Raw genomic sequence first — 9,203 nt, forward strand, 5'->3', positions numbered from 1 at the left:
GAGGACTGATGCACCTCAACTGATACAATTTATGGACATCATTGATTTTACACCAGCCATTGTTGATAACGTTAAGTAAATAATGAAATGATGCTTTGCAAACCTGGAAAACAACTCAAGCATAAAAGTATTGTGTATTTCAAATTTTATGTTTTTCCCCTTGGGTGTCAGAAGCTTAGACATCAGGAAGTATAACATATATCAAAATGCAATCTGATTTGAGGCTTTTAGCCTTGACTAATGAATTCAACTAACAAGATCATTTGCCAAGGGAAAAATGATTGCCTTCTTAAAGAGGAAATACATATTTTTATTATCAAAGAGGGACTTACCATTCTAGTTTCCATATTAGTAGGTACAACATGCAATCCATAATGTATGCCTGGCCTTTAGAGGGAGCAAGGAATCTAGGTGTCGTCTGTGTCTGTGCTTAAATTTTGCTCCAAATGCCTCCCCACCTTGAGCTCCAGAACGAATAAGGTATACAGGAGAAGGGGAATATGACACTAGATCCAGCTGTGGGAAACCCATCTAAAAGAGTGGTGACAAAAGGCAGGTTTTCTCTATTGACTTAAGAGAGAAAAAAATCCCTAAGGGAGAAAGACAGGATTGAGGTAGCTTCCCATGGACAGTGAGAGTCACTCTCCAGGATTGCATGCAAGAGGTGCAAGCAGCACCAAGGACAGCAACCTCTAAGATGGACAGAATCAGGAAATGGCAGCAAGAAATGGGGGCACCAGAGGGGCTGTACAGCCCACAGAATAGTTCCGAGTGTATGGAGGACCTCCCTCCCAGAACCCTTTATGCAGGTCTTCAAACTAAGGGCAAATAGTAGTACCTGTAAGCAGTCAGGGAGAGTCTAAGGAATATTTGGGAGAAGATTCTTGAGGAAATTATTTTCCCAACTAGTCAGGAAGGTAACAGTTGAGGCATTAAGATTCAAGACATTAATATAATTTCTTTCTTTACATTTATTTTATTTTATTTTTTACAAATAATTGAATAATTTATGTGGAGTAAACTGCATGGATTTAAAGTATACAATTTGATGAATTTTGACAAACATATGCATCCATGAAGACACTACTACAATCAAGATCCCAAATATCTCCATCACCCCCCAAAGTTTCCTTATCCTGTACGTAATACTTCTTTCCCTCCACCTTTATCTCATGCAATCATTGTTATACTTTCTGTCACCGTAGATTACAGTGTATTCTCTAAGATATTATATAAATAGAACTATAGAGTATATACTCTTTTGTGCCTGGCTTCTTTCACCAAGCAGAAAGATTTTGAGATTCATTCACATTGCTTCATGAATCCATAGTATATATATATTTTTTATTGCTGAGTAAATATTCCATTATATGTATATACCACTTTTGGTTATCCATTTACCTCTTAATGGACATTTGGATTGTTTCATTTGTCATTATTAAAAATAAAGCTACTATGAAAATTCATGTACAATTCTCTGTGTGGACATATGTTTCCATCGCTCCCTTGTAAACACTCTGGAGTATAATTGCTGGGTCACATAGTAGATTGATGCTTAACATTTTAAGAGGCTGCAATACTCTTTTCCAAAATGGCTGTACCATTTTACATTCCCATAAACAGTGTTTGATAGTTACAGTTGCTCCACATCCTTGTCAACACTTGGCATTTTCAGTTTTTAATTTTGGTCACTCTAAGGAGTTTGTCGTGTGGAGTGTTATCTCATTGTGGTTTTGATTTCGCTGATAATCAATGACGTTGATTATCTTCTCAATTCCCTATTAGCACTTTGTAGGTCTTCTTTTGTGAAGCGTCTGTTCACACATTTTACCTCTTCTTTATTGGATAGTCTTTTTTATGGTTGAGTTGCAAGAGTTCTTTTTGTTTGTTTGTTTATATATCCTGGTCTGATTTATGCATTGCAAATGTTTTCTCCATGTCTGTAACTTGCCCTTCATTTTCTTAATGGTGTGTTTTGAGGAGAAGATATTCTTTTATTTTTGATAAAATCCAATTTATCTACTTTTTCATTTTATGGGTAAGCTTTGTGTTTTTTGTATAAGAAAGTATACCGCAAAGTCAAAAGATTCTTTCCTATTTCGTTTTCTAGAAATTTTATAGTTTAACTCTTACATATAAACCTAAGAGCCATTTAGAGTGAAAATTTTTGTGTGTGTATTGTGTGAGGAAAAATGTTCATTTTTTTCTTGTGAATATCCAGTTGTTCCAGCACTATTTGCTGAGTAAACTTTCTTTTGCCTCTTTATAATTTGAGTTCTTTGTCTTCTTATTACTGAGTTACTGGAGTTCTTTATGTATTTGGGATATGTATACCTTTGTCAGAAATGCTTAGCAAATATTTTCTCCTGATACATGACTTGCCTTTACATTTTCTTAACTGTACCTTTCCAAAGCAAACATTTTTAATTTGATGTGGTGGATTTATAGTCTAAATTGTTACCAGTTCCCCAGCCCAACAGCTATTCCTTGTTTCTACATCTTCACATTTCCCAATCATTAACTCTTGAGTCAGCCTTTTACTTCAAAAGACGAGATCACAGGGGTATGTACATGATTTCAATACTGATTTCTAATTTAATTACATTGTTATTGGAGAACATTCTATTATTTCAGTCATTTCAGACTTATTGGGACTAGTTTTATGACCCAGTATATAATCTGTCTCAATGAATATACCATGTGCACTTGAAAATAATATATATTCTGCAATTTTGGAGTGCCCTATTCTATAAATATCAATTAAGTCGAGGAAGTTGAGAGTGTTGTTCAAATTTTCTGTGTCTTTATTGAGTTTTTGTCTAACGTTCTTTCAAGAGCTCAGAGAAGAATGTTAAAATTTCCTACTACGATTGTGGAATTATGTATTTTTCCCTTTTTACCATCAATTTTTGTGTCATGTATTTGAGGCTCTGGTACTAGATGTATACACATTAATAATTATGGATTCCTGAAGTTGTCTCTTTCATCATGAAATTCTATTTTATCTCTAATAATAATCTGTCTTGAAATCTATTTTATCCAATATTAGTGTAACCACTCCAGTTCTCTTACGCTATTGTTTGAATAATGTATATGTTTCTATCCATTTACTTTCAATCAGTGTCTTTATATTCCAAGTGTGTTTCTTGTAAGCAGTGTATAGTTGGGTCTCACTTTTTTTAACTATTCAGATAATTTCTTTCATTTCATTAGTGTTTAGACCACTAACATTTCAGATAATTATTGATATGATTGGACTTATTAATTTTATTTTTTGCTTCCTATTTTTCTCTACTTTTTTTTTGTTCCTTTGTTTTTCCCTTTCCCTCTTTCGAATTATTTGAATATTTTTAGTATCCTATTTTAGTGTGTTAAATATGGCAATTTTGTTATCTTTTTACCTATATGTCTTTATATTATTTTTAAAGGCTGATCTAGAGATTACAATATACATTCTTAATCTTTCCTGATCTGCTTGAAATTAGTATTCTACTTCTCCATAGAAAATGGAAAAATGAAACCATATAGGTATCTTTATATCCCTGCTCCTTGAATTCTTTATGTGATATTTGTCATGGGTACTACATTTACATACCTGTAAAAAAATCACATAAGTGATTGTTGTAATTTATGTTTTAAGTAGTCACACATATTTTAAATAACTTAGGTAGAAAATTGTAATCTTTTATTTTTCTCCAGATATTTCAATGTTCTTAAATTTTCCTGAAGATCCAATTTTCCCTCTGATATAATTTTCCTTCAGCACTTAATATATTTGGACATTTTTCATGCTCTTAAGTATTATTCTAAAACATGAACTTAATAGCTATATAGTATTGCATGATATAGAGTCTCCCATTTTAGGATATTTCATTTTTTTTCTACTTTTGTAAAAACTTTGAGGTGTAACTTTTGTCTGTATCTCCGATTATTTTCTCACACTAAATTCTTATTGGGAAATGGATTATAAAGAATGTTAAAGCTCTTAATCCAGTACAACTTTATATTTTATTGTTCCAGAAATGTGCATGTGTTTCAACACTGGGTGGTGTATTTTTTTTTTTTACAAATATGATAACAGAAACTATACTTGATGGTTTACATTTTATTTGGTTATTAGCAAAGTTGAATATCATTTTATGTGTGTGAGGTAGTGTTCTTTTTCTTTAAACCAATAGTCAGTTTGTGATAATATTTTTATATTTTTTTCTAGCAGTTGGAACTGTCTTTTCCTAGTGAACTGTGTGATTACTTTATGAACTAATGATACTAATCCTTTACTTATTATGTGTGATGTAGATATTCATGGTGTGTCCTTTGCCTTATACTTTTGTTCATGGTATTTTAATATGCCAAAGTTATCTAATAGAATATAAAGATATATTCATTTATGAAAATGCCCTCTTCCAGCCATGGGTGAAGAGACAGGACATCTGCTGACACTTCTCTAAATTTCTCTAAACATGAAACCAAAACTTGGTCTGAAGAGAGGAAATACCCATGTGTAATGTAGAAGACATGCCACTTCTTGAATTGCGTTCTCCAAAGCAGGGTGTCTTGATGCTCAAAAATCTCTGAAAATTAAGTGTCAGACAGAAAGAATTAAAGATAGGGACCCCTAACTGCAAACAACCTAACAACAAAGGACGATTTCAGAATCATGGACTAAGGGTTACTGCTTAAAAGAACCATAATCCTTGAGTCATTCAGTCTAGAGAACAGCTTCATTTTTCCAAAAGCAAGTATGGTGGAATATATATTGGAGCATCCACTTTTGTCCGTGCTACACACTTACAGGGGACATACTCTTAAGATGCAAGCCAAAAGCAGTGCCTTGTTGGTGAATAAAGAGACATTTATATCAAGGATTACAACTTACAATGAAATAGCCTCTCACAGGTCCCTTTGACATTTCAGCTTCCTCCCAGTACTGTCCTTCTAGTAGATGAAATCATATTTACACATTACTCTCTCTGACAACTGTAAATTTTTCTCTCTCCCTTCCTTGGTTTGAAGGAAGTTGAATGGATCTATCTACACAAGCCACTCTTAAAATAAATCTCTCCCTTCTTCTCTATCAATGGATAATTAATGTGATTCTGCTTCAACAACTGCTAATTTCTTCAGCCTTTCAGCAGGGACTGGGCTGCTTTACATATGGTGTGAGGGGTAAAAAAGGAACAGAGGGAAGTAAGCACAAAAGGAAGAAGTAGTGGTTAGTAGGTTGCTGAGAAAGTTCTCAGAAGTTTGCAAACTGAAAAGATTGGAAAATGAGCAATTCTGTGCAAGTCTCTGGTTTCTTTTCTTTGGCAGTTCCAGGCAGAAGAAAAAAAAAAATCTGTGACTTCCATTCCTGCTTTATGGTCTCCAGGCAAGGTCCACTCCCTTTATCAGCACCCAGAATACTCATATATATCTATCTAAGCCCCTTCTCTCTAACAGCTACAAGAGTGAGGCTCCCATCACTTGAGGCCAAGAGACTTCTGTGGTTACACCCATCTGCACCCCAGTCTCCTGCCTGTCATTCTGTGTGAGCAGGGCCTGCCCTAAAAGGTAAACCTATCTGCTGAGGAATGTTAATGAGGGAGGGATAAGAGCTCTTCAAATAGAAGGGCAGGTTTTATAGGTGGCTATTGATGGAACAGTGTCTGTGCCATCAATCTCCTTGGGGTTTGGCAAATGACAGACTTTGGTGAGAAGGATCCTGAAAACAAAGGGAATCTTGCAGATAAATCCACGATCCATGTCCAGAATAAAGTAGTATCCTTGTGATCATCATCTGCTTTCAATAGCCAACCCAGCCATTTAGCTTTAGCTTCCCATTAACCAGGTGCCTCAACTAGTTCTTCATACAAACTTTTTTTTTTTTGGTCCCTCAGTACCTAATGGAAAGAAAGGCCCCTAACACTAATATGGTAAAGAGGAGAACCTTGCTCTCCACACAGGTTTCAATCTACTGAAAGTGGAAATTGCTCTTTACTCATAAAATATCGATAGGACTCTTTTGGTATCAGGGAATGTGGACCAACTTATGTGACCTTAAATAGAAGTGGGAAATTATTATTAAAAAACAATTGCTTTTAGAATGTTGATCAGAAAGGTCAGAAACAAATTGGAATCAGAAAGTGGGATGCTGTGGGAACCTCAGCACTAACCTGCCCCTGAAACCAGGCAGATTTGTCCACCAGCCCCCTGTGTCCTTGGACAAATACTCAACTTCCTTATGCCTCAGTTTCCTCATATTAAAATGAGAATAACAAGATTTTGTGAGGATGAAATGAGTTAACTTGTGCCAAGGGCTTAGAACTATGTCTGAAATTTACTAAACACTCAAATAGTAGCTGTTGTTGCTGTTGCTCTTGTTGTTGCTTGCTTCATTTTATCTAACCACATATTTTGATTTCTATTTTGTTTCTTTCATAGAAAGCCCCACTATCTGAAACTATCTCGTTTACATAATCGTTTATTTGTATAATATTTGCCTTCTCCGCTAGTATGTAAGTTTCTTCACAACCTCAAGGACAGTGGGTGTCCTGCTGTGTGCCCTGTTTGCTGGTGCTGAGAACTCTCAGCTTGTTTCTTACCCAGACTTGTACTCTGGAAACTGTAACAGTGTCTCATCCCCAGGGCTGGTTCTATCTCCCTAGCTAAATGCTGGACTTCCTACCCCAAGGAGGGGAGCTCCTTGAGCCTCAACTGTAAAGATGAATTAATCAGAATTCATTTGGTTTCAAGTCAGACTGAGAAGACGACCATTTATAATGCTTGAAGTTCTGTCCCTTGTAAGGATTCCCTTCATCACTTTTTTTCAGGAACAATCCTAGTTGGAGTGGTAATGCTATAGCAGTTCACTTCCGATTAATTTCAGCATTTTGTGCAAAATCGTCATGAAACAAGCCCTAGTTTTTCTTCTTTAGTTAACTAGTTATAAGGAACTCTACATATGGACTGAGAGAGAGGAGGAAATGAGGCAAAAGTCGGTGCCATAGCAGCCTGAGCTACCTGCTCACACATCACACAACTTACTTATGCCTGCTCGAGCCTAGTTTTGTTTTGTTTTGTGTTTTGTTTTGTTTTTTTGTGTTTTTTTGTTTTTACTCTTGAGGATGGATTGCTGCTGTGCATATACAATACGATTATATAACATCTATCTAATGATGAGAAGTTCAGATTTTGTGGTCACTTGATGTCCCATGGTTAAGCATTCAATTTCCAATAAGACCCAGTAACAAATCAGATGCTACTTCTCAAAAGAAGAAGAGTTATCTCAGGAGTTATCTCTAGAAGAGAGTACATAGTTTTTGTCTAAAATCTTAGGACGCTATGCTGTAATTCTCCTCTCCTGGCTCCTCGGATGCCCCGTGCAACATCCATACTTGCCACAGTCATCTCAGGCAACATCAGATCTGCAGGACTGTACCCCTCCCATGGTTGAGCAGCTTCCATGGCAACGCGGACTTGTTGCAGACCCGTCTTTCGCCCTGGGCCTCACTCAAAACTGACAGTCGTCTGGGCTACGCAGTGATTGGGTCAGAGCAGTACACTTAAATGAGGAATACGTTGCCTCCAAAATAAAAAGGAAAATCTACCAAGGATTTTGCCTCTTCTTTAGTGATAAGGGGGTGTGAGATGCAATAATTGGCTTTGGCGATGTCCTGAAATGGGGGTTATAATATCATCTAAATTACAGAGGTTTCGGGAGGAGAACATGAGATACCTGGCACGATGTATGGCATTTAGTAAGTCCTTAGTAAGTATTAGCTCAGAGGATGATGGGGGTGATGATGATTCTGTTTATTATTTCAGCAAGACTGCATAGAGAATGCCTTTTCAGACTTTTAAAAACTTTCCTTCTTCCACTCCTCACCACCGCACACCGCAATCAGCAGAGTCAGAAAAGGGTAGAGATGACATTTGAAGTAGCCATAACTGTATTCATATCTATTATAAAAAGCAGCTATCAAATTCAAGAAGCCAGCTTAGATCTCTCCTGTAAAAAGTTAATGAACAGGAGCTGCGATTAAATAGAGTCAGAAGACCAGCAGGGGGAGCTCTCACACCCTGTGATAGCAGCAGAGCCGACCAGGAAGAAGAAAGACTTCTCTTTCAGCAAGGACTCAGCAGCTAATGAAGTCATGGACTCTTTTTACTGCAGCCCTCTCAGCTTCCTTTTCCCTCTAGAAAAGCATTCTCCTTCCTTCGCTGTGTGGGGACTTGCATGTGGCTAACCGTGGTTGCAGACCCTGAATTGTAATTCTCTGCTGATCCCAAATAATCCCACCTTTGCTGGAGAAATACCTGGAGGTCTATTTGTTTCAGGTCAACAGTACAAACAGCCGTTGTGTGTCTAAGTCATTTTATATGTAGCTATATTCCAGTGAAGTCCTAGACAATTTTTTTTACAGTTTTTAGCAAGAAAGTGACAAGAAGTATCCTTGGTCCATACTTGCTGTGTATGTTTGTGTAAATGAGCATCAGGGCAGGGGTGTGGGGAAGGACAGGGGGCGGGTACAGTGACCTCCATCCCCAGGAGGATAACAGGCCTTTGGGTTGCTAAGTACCAAACCCTCCATAATCCTAGAAAGAATAAACAGGTCTTTCCGGGTTTCTGTGGGCTAAGACCTTCCTAACAGACAATTCAATTTTTACTTTCAAGAGGAAAATGAATACTTTGAGTTCAAAAGGCAAAGGCAGTGGTAGAGCTGGTGTGAGAATAAGGGGAAGGAAAAGAAACAGAGGCTTTGGGTCAAGGAAAGAGGTAGTCATCTCCTCCTGAACAGGTAGAGCTCCTGAGCGTCTCCCTCACACTGTTTTCAGGATCTGTCTGTGTCCCAGGAAGTCCCAGGGTCAATCAACCATAGGCTCTACTACTGGGAGGGACATCTTGAAAGTGTCCAGCAGTGGTGGCTAAAACAGAGGACCCATCCCAGAGGTACTCTTTCCAAGGAAGCCCTCCTACCACATGAGTGATAACATTGTCACCCACGGGCTTCAGCGTACTGAGCACCACTTACTGTGGAACTGCAATAGGACACATCCCAGGACTTGTAAGATCTATGTGATCACTAAGACCCACTGGGTGGAGAAGGAGTTGGAGTGCATATGTGAGCAGCTCTTTGCAGGAAACTGCCCTCAGCAGGAAAACCCTTTTCTTGTCACTTTAGCAAAGCTATATTGTTACTAACTTTTAAACCAAGCACCCC

The sequence above is a fragment of the Eubalaena glacialis genome, chromosome 3 (assembly GCF_028564815.1).
Source record: "Eubalaena glacialis isolate mEubGla1 chromosome 3, mEubGla1.1.hap2.+ XY, whole genome shotgun sequence".
In the NCBI taxonomy this organism is placed as follows: Eukaryota; Metazoa; Chordata; class Mammalia; order Artiodactyla; family Balaenidae; genus Eubalaena; species Eubalaena glacialis.